The sequence below is a fragment of the Chrysemys picta genome, chromosome 8 (assembly GCF_011386835.1).
Source record: "Chrysemys picta bellii isolate R12L10 chromosome 8, ASM1138683v2, whole genome shotgun sequence".
Lineage (NCBI taxonomy): Eukaryota > Metazoa > Chordata > Testudines > Emydidae > Chrysemys > Chrysemys picta.
The window spans coordinates 13,586,124-13,606,787 of NC_088798.1; the positions used below are offsets into that span (position 1 = coordinate 13,586,124).

Sequence of the window (20,664 nt, forward strand, 5' to 3'; positions counted from 1 at the left end):
AACAATTTTTGTGGGATTGTTCATGATCGGTTAGATTCAGCTATTCACTGTGGGTAGTCTGTCCTTGGCATTGTTTCTGTCACCTGGTATAAGAGGAAGGATGGCCTTGTAGGTAAGACAGTGGACTGGGATCCGGGTGATATAGATTGAGCCTCTGCAATGCAATAGACCTTCTCTCTGGGCAAGGTGCTTCATCTCTCTGTGCTTCAGTTCTCCAGCTGTAAAATGGGGCAGTGATATTTCCTTTCTCCTACTCATTGTCTGTCTTGCCTATTTAAACAGTAAGTAGGGCAGGAACTACGTCATACTAAGTGTATGTACACTAGCTAGCATAATAGGGCCCTTATCTGGATTCAGGTCTCTAGGAGTTACTATAATAATATTAATTAATGAATACTAAATAATTGAACGACGGAAGATTTTTTGTGACATAGAAAAGCAATTGATGGCGAAATGTATAAGAAATAGTGAATCACTAACAGCACATTTCCAGCATTCAATTTTAGACAAGTATCCATTTGTGCTAACATAGGTGGGCCTTTCAGCATTCACAAACATTCCCGGAAATAACTGGCCATTGTCTGAATAGTCACAAATAACAAATAAGGCGGCGCCACATATGAAGGCAAAGCAAAGCCGAGTTCTTTTATTTGTAAAAATAGTTACAAAACAGTTTCTCTAATATTCATCCAACTCTGCTCAGCTCATAGGAAGAAGAAGTGGAGCGTAAGTAATGTATGAATAAAGCTTTATCAATGTGATCACTGTTGTTTATTTTTAAAAGCTCATCTAAGAGATAAAATATTTGGATTCCAAAGAGAGAAACAAAACAGGATTTAAAAAAAAACCCAGAAGAATTGGCAGAAGGTTCACATGGAATTAATATATGGCTCCTGTGAAGACAGGTCATTAAAATTCACCCAGATGTTTAAAATGTTGCCCTTGTTTCATGTGAAATCAAATTTTCAGTGTAATATATTTTGCAAAACCAGGTGGACATGCTTGCTGGAGAATGAACTCATGGGTGATGCTTTAATAAGTCCCTGAAGTGAACATAGTTTTTTATTAGAGCATCTCAGTGGTTTGAGCATTGGCCTGCTAAACCCAGGGTTGTGAGTTTAATCCTTTTAGGCCATTTAGGGATCTGGGGCAAAAATCTGTCTGGGGATTGGTCCTGCTTTGATCAGGGTGTTGGACTAGATGATCTCCTGAGGTCCCTTCCAACCCTGATATTCTATGATTCTATGAAAAGGGAAGAGCCTCCCTTGACCCTGCTACAGTATTGAAAGTTAACCCAGATGAAGAACTGGAACTCTGCAAAGATGCAGGAGTTCCCCAGAGTGGGAACAAACTCCAGATCAAATGCCTGGATGTTAATCTGTGAACCAAAGGAGGACACACATCCCTTGTGCAGAGACACTCTGCAGTTCCTCCTCTGCATTAATTGTAACCAGATCCTCTTCCCATTGAACTACATGGCAAAAATTCTCCCTGATTTCAGTGAGAGCAGGATCGGGCCCGTTCTACCTTAGGACGTTTAAGCTAAATCCTGAGCTCAGACTAAATTCCCACTGGGAGCTTTGCCAGATCAGGGACTGCTATATTTGGCCTCTTATGCTTGCCAGGGCAAATCTTGACTCTACTTCAGGCTGGAGAGATCTCCCTGGCAGAGAAATCAATGTGATTTCGCTGTGCACCAAAGGGGGCAGGATGTTGGGAAGGCCATGATGCAGCAGGTGAAATATGGAACTCAGATCAGTGCTGGCTTCCTGCATGCCTGCAGGCAAGGGCACATCAGAGGACCTGCTTCTCTGGGGATCCCCCCCCCATCCTTTCACCTCTCAACGGGGATACATTAGAGACACCTGTTTCCTGTAGCCTCAGGGCCAAGATAGCAGCTGCAAAGCAATTCCACAGTTACTACACATTCTGGGAGGCAGGATTCCATTCCTTTCTCCCTGCTCTGCCTTAACGCCCAGCCCAGCTACTCAGGCTAAGATCTCTGCTGAAGATTTGACTCCTACTGACCCGGTGGTGACTGGGTGGCAGTAGAATGAGGATTTTTGGTCCCAATTCAGGAACAACACTTCAAGCACATGAATCCCACTGCTTAAACTCATCCCTATTCAGGCAGAACTTAAGTCCCATTGATTCAGTAGAAATGAAACACATGCTTAATGCTGAAGTGCTTTCCTGACAAGTGATGCTTTCCTGAATCAGGGGCATAACTCAAAAGCCCTTCTACACTGCATCCTTGTTTTATTTTGCTGGTTATGCTTACAGCAAATAACCACATCTGAGATGCGCTGGGTCTGTGGGATCAACTGTTTAATCAGCTGTGGCAAGAATGTAATTGTCTTTTGTTGTTAACTGTTGAACTATGAAAAGAATGAGTGGTGTATGTAATTTGCAAGCTGCACATGAGTAGCTTCCCCCCACCCCCGCCCCCTGCACACACACAGAGTGGACCAGTGCTCAAAATAAGTGACATACTTTGCAAAGTGTTTCACTGTTTTTGCCAGGGTTTGTATTTTCAGGTTGCAGCAGTAATTGCATTGTGGATGAAAAGATGCTTTCTTTTATTGTCTCTATTAACAACAAAAATTCCAGCTCTGTGACCAGTCACCTAGTACATAAAATTTCTATGGTCCTGTAAATATTCATTGTTTGACCATTTTTTAAGCAAAAGATTTCTGAAAACATTTTCAAAAATTTTCATTCAAAATGTTGTGGGGGGAACTCTTTAACTTTTCCCCCCTAAAGAAAAAAAAGGGGGGGAGGGAGAATCCTAAATATTTGAAATGAAATATCCTTTTTTCCCTCCCATAAAATACAATAGAAACTTTTCAACATTAAGAAAGCTGTTTTTTTAAATTTGATGTAAAGAAAACGTAAATTTCAAGCAGCTGTAGTAGTAATATTTACCAGTTATGGGTGTGGTGTGTGAGATACAGGCAGAAGTCTAAATCATATTATCCAAAAGCTGTGCAATGCAGCAAAGTGAACTATTACAGTAATAGTTAAGTCTTGTTAATCTACAATGGGGCATTTTTGCATATAGATTGGTTTCAAAGATAGACTCTCTAGCCTGGAGGGAAAGATGAACTGTGATGAGACGGAATTCTGTTATAATTTGCCTACAACCATGATCTATCCAATGCTGACTAAGGACTATGGATTTGATGAATGCACTTTTGCAGCCGTTCTAGCTATTTTTCTGTAACATTTCATGTAAGGCCATTTTTTTAGACAGAATACATTTTAAAAAAATGAATTACCTACTATGGGCTACATTTTCAAAAAAGCTCTGGGTCTGATTTTCTTGGTGCTTAGCACCCACACCTGGAGCCAGATGTGCAAAAGTGCTCTGCTCCCTTTTAGGCACCAAAATGACGGTCAGGTGACCAGCAGTTCCCAGTTGAACACGTACGGACAGTTTTTTAAAAGTGCCCAGCACTCCCCATACACCTAACCTACTGGCAATCAGGCCCTTCATTTGTACAGTTTTCCATGTGAGATTGTACTGTCCATTGCTTGCAATTCATTTTACCACAGAACCTACCACATGTGTAAATCTGGAATAACCCCATTCAAGCTATACGGTTTATTTTGGTGTAATGGAACTGTAAATTAGTTCTGACTGACAGGTTGTTTCACTCTGTTTAGGAGCAAAATGTTGCAAGACCAGTCAGTCTTCTAAGGTCTAACATCTTTTTTCAGCACTCAGATGTTTTTCTCTCTCCAGAGCATTGAGTAATCTCACAAAGGAACAAGTGGCAACTGGTTCTTGACAAACACAATAGAGTACATACGCCAGGGAATATAGCTGGAGGCAAGAAGTCCAGTATATCTGTGCCCTCGCTTTCATAAGAAGTCAGATGTTGCAATGTTTGTGCATGTTTTTACAGTTTTTTAATTAAAAGCTAGTGCTGGGCTAACCTCAAAGTGCTCTGAGCTTCCTAAATATTTTTATAACCTTACCACCCGAAAGCTCTTTTTATTAATCTTTTCTGATTTTACCCAAACCTTTTCACCCTCCTTCTGGCAGAATGACGTCAGGTTTAACCCACCCAGTTCTATTCACGTACCACCACTCCCCTTCTCAATAACCACTGGCATAATTGCATCAAGCTCATTTTAACTCCGTGGTCATTTCCAGCAACCATATCAATACGTTTTTATAGCTCATAGCCACTGAATACAGAGTTGTGGTCCCCTGATGATCATTCCTTTATCCTTTTAACTTGATTTTCATTTCCTATACATACCTTTCAAATCTTTGGATTTGATTCAGGTAGATCGTTTTTTTTTTTTTTCTCATATTATTTTGCATCTCCTGTAATAGATGCAAAATCTTGAAGAACGTCCATGGTATCTTGAAATAAAGATAATAGTTCTGTTGCATTACAGGTGTGATGGGTCCCTCTTCCATTAGCTCAACCAATCCTAATATAAATAAGTGTGGCAAAATAGAATATTGTTAGGGGGATTAACTGCAGGGATTAATATTGAGCAGTCAAGTATCAGAGGGGTAGCCGTGTTAGTCTGAATCTGTAAAAAGCAACAGAGGACCCTCTGTTGCTTTATATTGAGCAGTGTTTCAAGTGGTGTGATCTGTCTATGTACTCTATCCACCTATCGATATTGTAATGACTGAGCATTCTTTCAAAACACAATGAGCAGATCAAAATGTCCTTTACAGGGTTTTCAGTGACTGCTGTATTCACATCAAGCTTTTGAAATAGTAAACATATGAAAAGTCCCGGGATTGTTTCCCCCCCCCCTTGCAAACCACAACTCAAATTTAGGAAAAAAGCTAAAAATCAGAAATGATAAATGTCTTGCCGTTTTGCACAACCTCTTCTCTAAGTGTATTTTCAATGGTCCCAGGCAAGCAAAACAGATTATTCCTGTTGTTTGTTTAATTATGTCTCATTCAGTGACATCTCTGGCTTGACATCTCTATCTAATAAATCTGTGACTGTTTGTTTGTCTAGGCCACTTTTTTAAATTGCATTCAATCTTTTGCAACATAGGATATCATGAATGCAATGGCAAGAATCAACAAGAGCAAGATTTAGCTGAGTGGCCAGGATAGGTATATGAAATTAGTGGGTGGTCTTTCTTTAAGCTTTAGAAATCTACTGAGGACTCTGATCATTGAACTGGCCCCATCACATGCTTGGGAAACAAATGTCACCTGAAGCTCAGAAATGTCTTTCTTTGTGATATGACACTAGGCACTACATAAACCTCTAACTTCCAGATCAAAAACTTTGACAAAATGCAGACACATTTCTACTTGTCTGCATTCATGTGTGTATTTGAAACAAATACTCATTCATTCCCAACAAGAGATGTCCCAGGAGTTATCAGGGAAAATGAAGGTATTTTTGGTTGGTCTTTTCCTTTCCCTCCCATTACAACATCACTAATAATGGTGCTACAGACCTGAATGAATCCATTTCATGATTTATCTACTAAGTATATGGCATTGGATAGCATAGAAACATGCCATGCAAGAGAGCTGTTAGTCTTTTCCATGTCACTTTGAAACCACTATTGTTATGCTTGGATTTCCCTCTTTTGGGCCCACAGATAAGTAATCTAAGCCTTTAATATGAAACTCAATTGATTTAAAACTCATCCAACGAATCTATTTCCTTTTGTGTCAAACTTCAGCCTTGCCCAGTTTTACCAGCTGTTACTCCTTCTGCAGCGTATCGCTCCTCCTGCCATTCTAGTGAAGAGCTAATTTCTGGCTTAGTTTCTCACTGTGTAAATTCCTTAAATACAAAGGCTACATCAGAACGTCTCTGGCCAAGAATGAAACAACTCTGTGCTAAACTGAAAGGGCTCTGTTGCTCACAGCTGTGTTCAAGCCAGAAAAGCTCTTTGTATCTGGGAGGATTAAAACCTCTCTCTTTTGTGGCACAATTCCTAACATATTCTGTGACGGGTTCCCACCAGGGTGCCACCTGGAACTGAGGTACCACTGAGCCCTCTAATTCACCAGACTGGGCTCCCTTTCACACCATGCTGCTTTGACAAGCTGCAGACCCACTCCCGGTCCTACACTTCCACCAGCATTCACACTGGTAGGGACACATACAGCTTCAGTTACATGCAGGCTCTCTGACCAGCCACTGCATGAGCCAACAATAGAGAGGCCACTGCCAAGATAACCCCCAGCTCCCCAGGCACCCCCCGCACACTGGAATTTAAACCCAAAATGATACCATCTTGCACTGCACAGGGATCTGTACAGCATGAGCTGATAGAGTTCACCCCTCCCTCAATGTGGAGAGGAAATGCAACAGCCCCCACCCCTTGAGCTAAGATTTCCAAGCACTTCACTCCACCTCACTGGTTTAGGTAGAGCCAAACAAGTTTATTAACGACAAAAGTAGATTTTAAGTGATTATAAGGGACAGCAAACAGATCAAAGCAGATTACCCAGCAAATAAACAAAAATGCAAATTAAATTTAACATACTAGATAGATTGGATAGGAATTAGCAGTTTCTCACCCTGAGTGATCGTACAAGCAGGCTTTGCAGATCCTTATGGCACAAGTTGCATTTTCTTTGAAGCTTGGGTTTCCCACGTTTTCACACACAGGCTAGAAATCCCTTTAGCCTGGGTCCAGCACTTTCCCAAGTTCAGTCTTTGTTCTGCAGGTGTTTCCAGGTGTCCTCTTGTGTGGGGAGTGAAGAACAACAGATGATGTCACTCCCCGTCTTATATAGCTTTAGCATATGGCAGGAACCCTTTGTTTTAAACTTGGTTCCCGGACCAGTTTGTGGAAAAATACAGACATCCCAAAATGGAGTCGAGAGTCATGTGGCCTGGTCACCTGCCCTTGTGTACCTTGCTGAGTCATAGCTGCCATTACTTACAGGCTGTCTGGAATGTTTGCAGGAAGGTTAAGTTGTTCCAGGGTCCATTGTCTTTGCTGATGGCCCATCAGCACTGTCTGGCTTCTCCACTGTTGTACCTGAAAGGGTAGTTATGGGTGTCATCCAGAGTAAGCACTTTTGAAATATAGATATATAGTCAATATTCATAACGTTATGTACAAAAATGGTACATGCATACAAATAGGATAATTGTATTCAGCAAATCATAACTTTTCCAATGACACCTCACATGACCCATCTTGTACAAAATGCATCATAATTATGCCATAATCATATCATAATAATATCACAGTGGAGAATATGAGGTGCAGTGTCACATACACATCTAGCATAATGGGCTGACATAGACCTCCTGTATATCTTTATCCTCTATATCTCAGATACTTTGCTGAGATTAGTACTGGTGGCCATGAGGCACTGGATGGCTCAGACCCACATGCCCACAGATTCTAGTTATGTCACTTAATGGACGACTGAAATAAAATAGAGGATATATGGAGCTTTTTTTTTTTTACCAATGGGCCAATTGGTTTGAAGCCAGCGCTGGTTGGCAGTGATGAACTGGGAAATGGCTGTATTATTTTTTTATGAATATGGTGCGTGCCTCTGGGTGTTGGTTTAGGATGGTTATTTACTATGAAGCCAAATCAAAAGGGTTGTTATAGGAACCAAGCAGGAAAAGTAAGATAATGACACAGATAATGTCCTGGAGGAAATAATGGGGAAGCTGTTTATTGGGGAATAAGCTCTATCTGGTCCTAGGCAAACTGCAATTGGTTTACTCTTCCCAAGGCTAAGCCTAGAATCGAAAGGAGGATACTAAACATTAGAGGACTCTGGGCCTAGAAAAGGGTGGAGGTTGAGTGAGTGGCCAGAGACTGCCCAGGGAGTGTCAGCGGGCAAGGACATTCTCAGACAGAGAGCATATACTGTAGCAGGACAAGGGGTCAGCGGGGCTTAGAGGAGCTTACAAAAGCTGCCAAAGATTCATGTGTAAGTAAGACCCAGGCATATAGGCCTCTTATTGTTTTTGCCCTTTGCTGCACATGCTATGTACCTTTGGATGAATGAATATAATGCTTTGTTTTGAATCGGCTGTTTTTGAGTCACTTTAATCCCATTGCTGAGCATGGTCCACAGAGGGAAAGGGCTTACAGGTTCCAGACATCGTTGGGCCTGTCTCACTAACTCAATTGGGAAACGGGGGGAGGTGGGTGATGCCCAAAAACCCAGTCTCAGAGTGAGTGAATCACATAGGTTCACACAGAGTGAGATGCAGGAAACCAGGCCTGTCACCTACAGGATGCACTCAAGGAGTCACAGGGTACAAATTGCGATCTGCTAGGTAACTGTGACACCATCTGATGGGTTCTTGATGGTCTGGGTGAACTTAATAGCTTCTGTCTGGTTGCTAGAGGACAGGTGTCCACATTGCACAAAATACCAGCCCAAGTGGCTCTAATTTGCAAACCTTGCTTGCCATCGCAGCAAGGAAGCCTAGGACCGAAAGGACCATGGAACGTGAACTGAAGTGGTTTCTTCCTGCTCTGGGTTGAGACATGGTGGTGGGGAAATATGGGGAAGCCGGCCCTTCTGCTGCCTGTGCTGTACTTGGAGGACTGCTGATGCCCAGCAGTAGCGAATTTTCATCAGAAAGAATGTGAGTTTGTGACGCTGTTCAAACCAGGTGCCAGCTCTGGCCAAGGCTGTAGGTGTTAGCTAAGAACTGACAAACTCATAGCTGGAAATCAAGCCAGCTCACCTGTATGTTAGTTTTGTTCAAAATAAGTATTAGGTTTATAAGAACATATGTAGTGTTTAGACTCTATGAAATGCTTGTAAATTACTGCATGCATTCATCTCACTTGTAACGTCTGTACAAGGTAAAATATAAGTTTGTAAAAATGCCTGCTCTGAACTTGTAAACTCAGATGGGAAGAGTGGCTCCACCCACCCATCCAGAAGAAAAATCAAAATTAAGTGGGTCATCACAGGACAAAAGATTTGTTAATTGCCCCATCCACCCATTGAGAAGTATGTGCAGAAGGCCTTATCCCATCGATTTAAATGCTGCAAGAGGGAAATAAAAATATCTAATATGAAGATTTTTCATCTCTTTGTTCTTTGGACTCCCACAAGAGCTGGAGCTAAGAAACAAGATGCACAGATCCCCAGGGTCAGCCTAGGTCAAGCCCTGAAAAGACATTCAGTGCTGACAGATTACTACATCTCTGTCATCTTTTGAATCAGAGACTGAAATTCACTTGTGTATATGTGCTTTAACCTGTAAATAACTCTTATTTCTTTTTCCTAGTTAATAAACCTTCAGTTAGTTTATTATAGGATTGGCTACAATCATTGTCTTTGGCATGAACTCCTAAGTACAAATTGACCTGGGGTAAGTGACTGGTTTCTTGGGACAGGGAGCAACTTGAATATTTTGTGTTTTTTGGTGTAAGTGACCATTTATCACAAGTCCAGCTTGCCCTCGGTGTTAAGATAGACTGGAGAGCCCAAGGGGACTGTCTGTGACTCTGTGGTAAGACTGTTGCAGTGATCTAGAAGTTCACATTTGTTACTGGCTCGGTGAAATCTAATTACAGAACATGCCACCAGTCTGGGGTGTCTGCCCTGTTTTTGACAGCCTGCCCTGAGGTTGGCGCACTTGGTTGTGAACCACTGCAGACAGTATGCCAGAGTTAAAGAAAAAACTGTTAAAAACAATACAGATAAGACTGTTGGCAGGCAGTAATGCTTCTGTTTTGCCATGTAGCAGGCAAGCAACCCACTCACTCCCATCCACCAGTGCCTGCGCTCGCATCCCTCCTCCTCCTTCTTCTTCTTCTTCTTCTGTATTATGTGTATTATGGTAGCACCTTGGCACCCCAGTCATGGACCGGACCCCATTGCACTATGTACCATACCAAGACAGGACAGAGACAATCCCTGCCCTAGTTTTCCGGCTACAACTCACTCCCTTCTGGCCCCGCATCATGTAACTTAAACCAGCTAATGCTCACTTACCAACTTGTAACTTCCTTTTACATCTCTTAATTCATCCATCTCCCTCCTCTACCTCCAGCTCTGCTCCCTTTCCTGGCATGTTGGCCAGTGTTGTTTTAGTAATGATGCAACTCAATCTTCTTAGGTCATTTTCAAGCCAGCTCATCTAAGTAACTTCCCTTTGTCGATAACCTTACGTCTTGCTGGCCTGTATTTCTATTTGATTATTTGTTGTACTTTGATGTTAGAGCCATTTTCTCTGCCAGAACACTTTCTCAAAGCAGCTGTGATGAAATATACAGTAGCAGGTTTACGCAAGTCATTAGTCATTTCCTCAAAATCAGTGTAGCCTAGGGGCTGAAAGTACATTGCCCTGCCCACGGTACAAGGCGTGCAACATCCAGGGAAGAGCTGCTGCTTCTTGGTACCAGGGGGCTCATTCTTCCCACCCAGGACACAAATAACTGAAGCTTTACTGAATTACTCATATCCTGTGAGGAGAGAGTCAGGACCCAAGTTACTGGAAAAACAGAAGTGGAGATACCTTCTGACTGATCTGTCCAAGGTATTACAGAACACCGAGGGATGAGACACTTTCAAACTGTTTGTTTATTGCTCTGTAGATCTCTAGCAAAGATGAATGTATTGGGGCAGAAATTACTGTTCTTTACTCATATGCCTAATCTTAGTTTATTAAAGTACATTGTTGATCTGGGAAACCATCAGGCCCCGGTAATGCTTCTTAAGTGGTCTTAGACAGGCCCTGGTAATGCTCCTTTCCAAGTGGTCTTACACTGACCCATATTTCTCTTTCAATGCTGTGCAGATGTAGCACCCTTGGAGAAGATCAAAGATAGAGCTGTAGGTCCAGACCCAGTGTAAGAGACTTGGGCCATCTAATGCACATGGAAATGGGAATTATCCCTGTTTGCAACACCCCTTCTTTCCATCTGTGACCTAGAGTCTTAAATGGGGCATTTGTGAGGTGCACCTGAGACAAAGGCAATAAGCAAAATGGGTTCTTCTTGATTCTTCCAGGTTTGTGTGGTTTCTTTGCCAGAAAAATATTGCTAGTAGATTCACTGACATCCATGCTTTTCATGTTTTTTATAAGAGCCTGTGTTGTCTTTACTAGCCTTCTCAAATCTGCCTTTTCACCCCTTCCACATTTGATTTGCTAGTGTTTCTTCTCTCTCACTAGTATTTTTCAGTTCTTAAAGCCTGGTTTTAAGTACAAGCTTCCTTTGCCACTTAAGTTTACATATATTACATTGTTTATAGCAGACATTTCTTCTTTAGCTTAACTTACAGCACAGCTCTAGGGGTGGTCCCTTTCTTAGGTTTAAATCACCTTTTAATCTCCTGTCAAACATGGATTCAGTGCCACTTTCCATTCATTGTTATGTGGGCAGTCTGATTTGTATTTCAATTATTTGCTGAGGTCCCCTTTAAGCTGCACAGATCTCTCTGAGATCCAATAAGAGAAAACCCTCCGCTCCAAAACTTGTAAAACCTCTTGCTACACATCTCATGATATCAGAAAGGGGCTAATCTAAGCATCAGTATTTGGTGCTTTAGTCTACTTATCTAACCTGCTGCTTCCATTTGCCACCAAGAGACCCCAGAACAAGTCACTGTGCAGTTGTTATTCATTTTGCTTGGGGAGCTTCAAGAGAACACTGCAGACATGTCCTCACAGGAGCTCTTCTATCTGTGTGGTGTATCCCTTTCAATGCCTGTATTGCGGTGGTCTGGGGAACTTACGAAGAAGGGAAAAGATTATCTTCATGTGATGTTTCCATTGAATGTGTGCTTTTGGCTACCATTGAAAGAAATGTCTTTTTATCTTTTTTGTTGCTTTGTCTTGGAAAGACTAAAAAAAAAAAATCAGAGAAGGTCTATGTTGTTATCAGTGAATGGTGTTTGCAGAAGGCACATTTCTTTTCCAGATGATTGTGGGTTTTTTTCTTGGGTTCTTTTAGCTAATATAGTACAGTAAAGCTCTAATGGCTGTAAAGGTGGCAGCACCTTACCCAGATTTCACTTGTAAGAGAACTCAGCACTTGATACAATGCCCACTGATGTCATTGGAAAAATTCCCATTGACTTCAACGGACCTTGGATCAGGTCCTTACCACAAACACGAAAAAGCCCAGATCTTTTATCATGTTCCCAGAGCTTAGGCACCAGTGATTCTAGGAGCTGGAATAACGTTCTCAGGCAATTTCTGGTGGGTATTTTCAGGCAATTTCTTAACAGTTCCTATACCTTATACTGCTACAGCACCCATCTTTTAAATTGGATTTGGCATATACTTATTGCAGGTATCCAACCATGGATAATATGTGTTTCACCTTTCTAGGTCTCATTGGGTATGTCTACACTGTAATTAGACACCCATGGCTGGCCCATGCCAGCTGACTTGGGCAAAGGGGCTTGGGCTAAGGGGATGTTTAACTGTGGTGTAGACATTTGGGCTTGGACTGGAGCCTGGGCTCTAGGACCCTATGAGGTGGGAAGGTCTCAAAGCTAGGGCTGCAGCCCAAGCCTGAATGTCTACACTGCAGTTAAGCAGTCCCTTAGCCCAAGCCATGCAAGCTTGAGTCAACTGGCATGGGCCAGCCGTGGGTTTTTAGTTGCAGTGTAGACATACCCATTGAAGAGGATATAGCAAGTTCAACCAGTCACGATATATAATTCACACTCACAAAAGGCTAAACAAGAAAAGCCTCTTGGAATTCTTGCTAGCAAGGGCAGGACTGCATTGGATAACCAGCTTTCTCTGTACCAGACAAGATGGCTGCACCATGCTGACAGGACCCAACAAGCAGAAACGTGTTGCATAACCTGGCCCAGGTAAATTCTACTGCAGTTTAACAGCTACATGTTGTGGCAGTTTTGCAGTAGTTATAGGAATATCTAAATCTAAGCAGGGTGCTTTATGCAATATTAAAAGTGAACTAACTCCTTGCAGTGATGTTCTAACTCCTTTATAGTACTCTTCTTGCCATTTCTGGTCAGCATGCATGCTTCTTCCCAGGTATTATTTAGTCCTCTTCATGGCTGTAATTATAGAGGAAGGAATGCCTCTGAAGGCTGGTGAAGACCTTCTGTTTCACCAAACAGTTGTAATGGTGATCTACTTCAAAAGACCCCCCCGTCACTAGACTACAAGTTAATTTTTTTTAAAAAAAGAGGCTATTTGTTGATGGTAATTAAAAAAATTCACAACTCTACCAGAAGCAAAGACTACTTGATTTTCCTTTCTGTCCCATTCAGTTAAACTCAAAGTGCCCTGTTTAACTCTTCCTCCTCTGGAACTTTCAAACATTTATAAGGGAAAGAGACAAAAGATGTTTCTTGAGCACTATAATTATATTCTGTATACTTTTGGAACTGTTAGCTATACCGGTATATTATAAAATAACGCTTAGTCTCAAAGCTCTTGTTACCATTGAAAAAAGGCATTTTCTGCACAGACAAAGGACGAGTGCTCTGTTAAATTTCTGTTGCCTACTTGTAATATAATACTGTGAATATTTCACTTCCTGGACATCTATGGCCTAAATCTCAATTGCGTGAACATTATAGCACTGTCAAGAGGCCTTTAAGTGGAAGTAAGTTACATTTCAAGCCCAAAAGATGTGAAGGAGGCTTGTTGCACATGAGAATTAGATCTCTATTGTTGTATATAATAAGAACTCAGATGGAATGGTTTTCTGCCAATAATTTAACGGAAAATGTCGATTTGTCTATGAAAAGCAGTGTTAATGCTACATCCAGTTGTCAAGACATCATACATTTTCCTTTTTCTATACTCCACACACCACGCAGCTCCTGGTGAAGTCAATGGGAGCAATGACTGTTCAGCACCTCCAAAAAGCCAGGCCTCTGGGTTTTCCATGTAAGCAAAGAATGACAGATGCTTCTCCTTTTTTTATTAGATAAGGTTTGCAATTCCTTATCCCTAATTCCTTCAGTGTGCCTTTCCCTCAAAAATGTAGTTCTTACTGCAGCTTCTTCTTTGGTCTCTATTTGAAGCCAAGTTTCCATAATTCTGTCCCCCCCTTTCCTCCTTCCCCATGCTCAGCCTGGTTTGAATTAATCCTGTGCCTGTCCCTTTTAGATGGTTTTGTGAATTCTCTCTTGTAATTCTGGGAGTGTTCTGCTTTCCAAATCACTCTGAATGATAGTCAGGTTTAGCAGAATTGACTTGGAGGCCAGCAAAACACTTTGTAAGGTTAGAGGTTTTGTATCTTCTTCTATAATTTCTAGTATTGTATTTTTCCCCTGAGCAGTATAGGTCCCAGTCTTGAAGTCATGACTAAACTCTTGATAGAAATGATTGGTAGTTTTGCCTGATTACGGGCCAACGACTACTAGATGGGAACTAGATCATTTTGATTAAATGTTTTTTAGAGTGGTTTAGAATCTAATTTCATTACTAGAGATGGAATAATGTTGAAAATGCCAAGAGAAAAATGTGCAGTGCTGTGAGTGTGGATGAGTGTGGGAATGTATCATCCCTACACCCACCTAATGGAAAGTTCCATGAGGAGGTAAGGGTCACGATGGAACACTTGCAAGGTAACAAATCATGGCCTTATGTAAGGCCCCCTGGTGGTCTAGGATTATATAAGATGATCATGGCCTTATGTAAGGCCCCCTGGTGGTCTAGGATTATATAAGATGAGGTAAACAAATCATGGCCTTATGTAAGGAACGGTTGAACCAATCGGTGTGGGGCTATACATGTGATAAACACATGATTCTCCTTCTTGTCCAATCTGTAGATGTGTTATTATAGCCTAATTGTGTTATGTAATGTAGAGAAAAACTATAAAAGAAAGCTTGTAATAAACAGGATTCGGATTCAGCTTGCAACCACAGTGGTCGTGTGCTTTATCCGCTCCGCATGGAACCCCACAAATGGTGACCCCGACGTGATTCGGCTTGGACATCAAGGCAGCCAGGACTTTGCCCAGAGTGAGCTAGCAGAGATCATACTAGACACAGCCGCCAGTGGAGCAGGGATCAATGTTCTCAGACAGTAGACCCAACAGGTGTTGTCTCAGAAGCTGAGCAAAGAGAAAGCAGATCCAACCAGAAAAAGGATCTGAGTGGTCAGACTCTATGTCATCTCTCATGAAGAAACTGGAACAATTGAATTTAGATATTGAAGAGGCTCTCAGTGCTGGCTCTTCTCCTTCCAGCACTCCTTCTACCAAAAAGCGCAAACAGCCATGCCCTGTTAAGGTGGAGACAGGCCTTCTTCACAGAGATCATCAGAGAAAGGGAATCTGTGGGAATAAGAGGGCAGGCTACCAAGATTTAGATGGTTTGCCAAGCTCAGTGTCAACTGGAGCACGACCAAAAACTGAACATGGTTTGAGAAAAGGCGGAGGTGGCAGCCACGGCAGGAGGTACCGGAGGATACCGGCTCCTGGTCGTCCGAGAGAGACGTTCGTGAGCTCACAGCCGACTGAAGCGTTCGGTGAGAAAAGGCGGAGGTGGTAGCCACGGCAGGAGGTACCGGAGGATACCGGCTCCTGGTCGTCCGAGAGAGACGTTCGTGAGCTCACAGCCGACTGAAGCGTTCGGTGAGAAAAGGCGGAGGTGGCAGCCGCGGCAGGAGGTACCGGAGGATACCGGCTCCTGGTCGTCCGAGAGAGACGTTCGTGAGCTCACAGGTGAGCTGCTGCATTTAAAAAAAATGGGCTCTACTTTGTCTGCAGAGGAGGAGATGGTGCATGATTTTTTATTACGCATCGCTAAAAAGTGGAGAGAGAAGCTTCCCTCTGACGCATTGTCCCGTTTGTTGAAATGGGGGCAGAAACGCGGGAATGTACAAACAGGGCCTTCAGCTACAGGACATGCTGAATCAGTTGTCCCATTTGGCCGGTGAGAGCCATCCCCCGCAGTCCCACACATTGCGAGCCCTGAACCAGCCCGGCTTTCACCCCAATGGTTTTCGTGGGCATTTACGTAATATTACGTTTCTTAAAAAGTTCCTTATTTAAGAAAAAGGGGGGAGGTGTGGGAATGTATCATCCCTACACCCACCTAATGGAAAGTTCCATGAGGAGGTAAGGGTCACGATGGAACACTTGCAAGGTAACAAATCATGGCCTTATGTAAGGCCCCCTGGTGGTCTAGGATTATATAAGATGATCATGGCCTTATGTAAGGCCCCCTGGTGGTCTAGGATTATATAAGATGATCATGGCCTTATGTAAGGCCCCCTGGTGGTCTAGGATTATATAAGATGAGGTAAACAAATCATGGCCTTATGTAAGGAACGGTTGAACCAATCGGTGTGGGGCTATACATGTGATAAACACATGATTCTCCTTCTTGTCCAATCTGTAGATGTGTTATTATAGCCTAATTGTGTTATGTAATGTAGAGAAAAACTATAAAAGAAAGCTTGTAATAAACAGGATTCGGATTCAGCTTGCAACCACAGTGGTCGTGTGCTTTATCCGCTCCGCATGGAACCCCACAGATGAGTCAGTGAATGTCCAAACAAGAACACTGAGTGCTTGATGCTCCATCTAATATCAAAATAATAGCAGGTCCAACTATGAAAGTAGCAGTTGGAGGAATGTGAAAGCATCAGAGGAAATACCTCTTCAGTCATCTTATAATCAGACTCTCATTGCCACAGGAGGTCATTCTGAGAAATAATATCGACCAACTTTTGCAATCTTTATTCAGGAAACGCTTCCATTTCTCTGAGTAAATACTGCAGGATTTGACTCTGTGACTGAAATTAAGGCAGGGCTGGATGACTGTATGGCCTCTAATAACATTTTGTAGATATACATGCTAACATAAGGATGCTCATATGCTTTGTTTCTGAGACAAGGTGGCTGTCTATGGGGTCAGGAAGGAATATTTTCTCTTGAAGCATTCCACGACAGGCTAGATGCATTGAAAATGACTGATGGTCACCATGTCCTAAAGCACCAAGTATTGTCCCCTCCTGGAGTCACTAGTGGATCAAATCTAAATGGGGTCTAATCCACCTGACAGGCTTCCATCACAACAAATCAAAGTTCCCTCTCCCCCACAAAAGCACTTCTCACTCCTGTTCATTTTCCATCTGATCCTAATGAAAACCGCATTTTCTAGCTTTAGAGGGTGTTAATTAATGACTAGTAAACAAGCCTTTCAGTCTCTGTGGCAGACACTGGCAGTCTCTCAGAGCATGGGTCTGTCCAGGCATGACTTTTTCATGGGTCAAAGGGTCTCTTCCTAATCCAAAACTCAGATCTGTGACTCCATAAATACTACCCTCATCCATCACTTATTGGAGGTAAGTGTTTAATGAACCAGTGAACTCACTTGATGACTCTGCATGTGGTGAAATCGGCAGGATGTATGCCAGATTATGCACATTGCATTTCACAGGCTTCAGCATTTAGATACAGATTTTCAGACATGCACGGCCAGTAAACATGGTCCATGCTTCTTCACTCGCACCTCTAAGTCATATATGTTCCCACAACATGCCTCATTTTAACTTAGAGGATGAAATGGAATTGGTCATTTTATGTTTTCATTCACTGTATTCCCCTGGATATAATTTAGTCCAGACTATGGGTTGGGAATTATTCATAGCTAAAGTTTACCCATGTATGTTCTCATTATGTATAGGAATGGCTATCGGTACAATAATGGAGTAGAAATGTGAATCATCTTATCTTACTCCAGATTCCTAAATGAAACATCATCCTACAGCTCATTGCATCTGAAACACTGATGGGGCTGAAGAGAAAAGTTTAACAAATGAAGATCATCATCGGGATTTTGCAACAGAAATGACCCATGATTCACTTCTGATTTCAAGTTGTTTGGAGCTGTCATAAAGCTGGCTGTAAGGTTCAGAGTAATTAACCGTACAAACCCATTCACACGCCATTGCGGACCCATCAACGGCAAAGGACTTGCCAAACCATCGTGTCCTGACACCTTTCTATTGGCTGAAAATCAACTCACACACATTATTCCACATCAATTCAGTTGTATCTTGGGCTCATTATATTGCCTCAGGATCTGCTTTTTTCCAGGCTTACCCCAAAAGTCACTTGTGTGCAGCTAAAGCTGTCTCCGTGGAGACATGCCACATCACCATCGGGCAGGTCACATGGATTGGGTGTCCATAAGGAGGTAAGAAGGTGGGCAAATGAACAGCAATTATACATTTTAGCACAGAATTTATTCCAAATTATGAAGATCTAGAGTAAGCCCTAAAAGTGTACCCCTACATTTTAAAGCACACGATAAATGTTCAGAAAAGTTCACAAAACCATAAAAGGCAACAAAAAGTGTTTTGCTAAGTCAAATATTTTACATTTCTCTTGTGTCCTGAAAAATAAAATCACTTTAAAGAAATCTCACACTCACAGTCCCACTGACTGAGTCTCTTTATAGCAGTGTTTCCCGTTTAACTGGATGAACTTTCCCTCTCTCTCTCTCTCTAGACTCCAGGGAGAGACCAGCATGCATCATGGGACATGTAATTCAGCTGCAGAGAATGGTCCATGGGAGAGAATGAGGGACCCAGAATTACAACTCCCAAGAGGCACTTTGGTGGCTCAGGTGACTTCAGAGATTACTGTTGACCTGACTTGAAACAAAAACCATTTTAATTCGGGCATATCAGACAAAATCTAATATCCATGTAGTGAAATGTCCCAGGGGATGTGTCATTTTTTATTTCTCTACTATTTCTAGCGTGAATACTCACATGGCTTCATCCTTTCAGGGTTTTTGATGGTTGTGTTGACACAATATCATTTTTCGGGTTAAGTTTGTAGCTTGTTTTTGTATTTCTTGTGGAAGTATAACATCAAGGGCAAACGAAGAACAATGCTAACGGGAGAAAGGATGTAGGCTCTCTTAAATCAAAAGTGGATGTCTTTCTAAAATACATGCTGTAGCACAAACAGAAGTTGTGGTCTCGATGCAAGAATTACTTGTTGAAATTCTGTGGCCTGTGTTACGTAGGAGATCCGATCTTAATGGTCCCTTCTGACCTTAAAATCAATGAATCTACGTATCTCATGAAACTAAAGCCTCTCTTTTTGTATTGTAAATTGAAGCCAAACATCAGTTGCCAATTTCTAGATGGAGTACTCTCTCCTTGCCAATATGGTTTATGAAACTTACCTCCCACGAACATCATTATGGGTCGAATCCAAAACTCACTGAAGTCAATGGGACTCTTTCCTTTGCCTTTTAATGGGCTCTGGATCAGGCCCTGTATATACAAAGACCCTGCGGAAAGGGTTTCAAGCCTGAGGCTTCTGCTGCCACTTAATATATTGAACATGACAGAGGTTTTCAATAATTGTTAGAATGGTAAAGAACAGAAAAAAAATTGTAATACACCAAAACAATTGCTCTTGACTGATAATCTGGGTTTGATTATGGAGTTTTGTAGGTTTTTTGAAAACCAAATCTTTTTTGTTTTTGTTTTTTTGCTTCAGAGACAACCATATAAAGCATATTTTGTGTCCCCCTGAGCATTGCTCTCATTACTTTTGTGCTTATTTTTGGTCACAAACTCAGTGGGAAGCAGCATAAACAAAGTTGTAACATTCAAATATAAAACAAAGGGTTGCTAAGCAAATGGTGCCAACGTGGGTAAGTCTCTCGTAAATATTGGGTCTAGACAAAATGACTTAAATACAGAAGCCAGCCCTGATTCCTTAGGAAATCCAAATGTAGATAACATTACTAGAACTAAGAAAAAGAAGGGAAAAAAGCAAAAGCATTCATGTTAGATTTGGATAGTGGTTAATAGTGATATTTTTCACTCAGCTGGAGTTAATGGAGTCTTCAGCCTCATAGATTAGTAGCATCCAACATTTGAGTTGACAAGCTGTGCTTTGCCTTTGCTAGTTTTTAGAAAATGTTGAAGACCTCACTGTCCTCAAACCTTCTGCAATCTTCAATCAAGCTGAATCTCCACGGGGATTCACACCATTCAGTGCAAAAGGTTAAAAGTGAAATACCCTTTTATCATTCAGAGAGATTAGGCTAGATTCCCTGGCAGAAAGGAGCTGGATTCTGGTCATACCTTTCAAGCTGAGAACTCCCCAGCCAGATGAGCTCTCCTCTAGTGTAAAGCTGGCAGAGATGACTCCTGCCTATTCATCTCCCATCCCCTGGACAAAAGGAGCGTCAGGGGGTCTTTGAAGAAGACAGGGGCCAGGCGCAGCTCTGTTGTTATCACCTGGCATGGGGGCCCTAAGGCCAGTGTCAACTAACCCACAGAATCAAGGAGCCATAACTGATTCCCCAACACCCCTCTCCATCCCTTCCCATGCTCTTGAGCTGAGTGGATCCCAGAACCAGGAGAGATCTGCCCCAGTGTATTTAGTAAAGGGAAGGTGTCTCCTGTCATTTTGCAAATGGGATTCATTGCTTAGCAGAAAGCCAGCTGCTGGAAGTGTTGATGGGATATGCTTAGTGTCTGAGAGTTATCATGTTGAATAGTTTAAACAGAGGGACAGTTTAGATAATCTTGTAATATTATTCATTGGAGCCTTCAAAACGATCTTCAACATAAAGGATGGATACAGCACACCAGTTAGGCAATAGTAAGCGAGTGGAAGTGCATTTTCTGTGTATTATCGACTTGCTGGGGTGAAATAACAAATTATCAACTTCAGCTGGCCGTTATTTCCCCAAGAAATGGTTTGTGCCACGCTCAGTTTTGCTATTATAAGCAA

At 42.0% G+C, this 20,664-nt stretch overlaps 1 long non-coding RNA gene across 3 annotated transcripts in view; it reads left to right on the forward strand.

Annotated features, from left to right (window-relative positions):
- The first annotated feature begins 10,257 nt into the window (after positions 1-10,257).
- The window catches only part of LOC122173845 (uncharacterized), a 74,939-nt gene continuing 64,532 nt past the window's right edge, over positions 10,258-20,664 (forward strand). For 2 of the 3 annotated variants that reach the window (XR_010589610.1, XR_010589609.1), the window contains exons 1-3: positions 10,258-10,487; positions 17,639-18,094; positions 18,409-18,526. This is a non-coding gene — a long non-coding RNA (uncharacterized LOC122173845). Of the gene's footprint in view, positions 10,488-17,638; positions 18,095-18,408; positions 19,453-20,664 lie in introns of those variants that run through there. The other variant, XR_010589608.1, reaches the window with a different exon arrangement.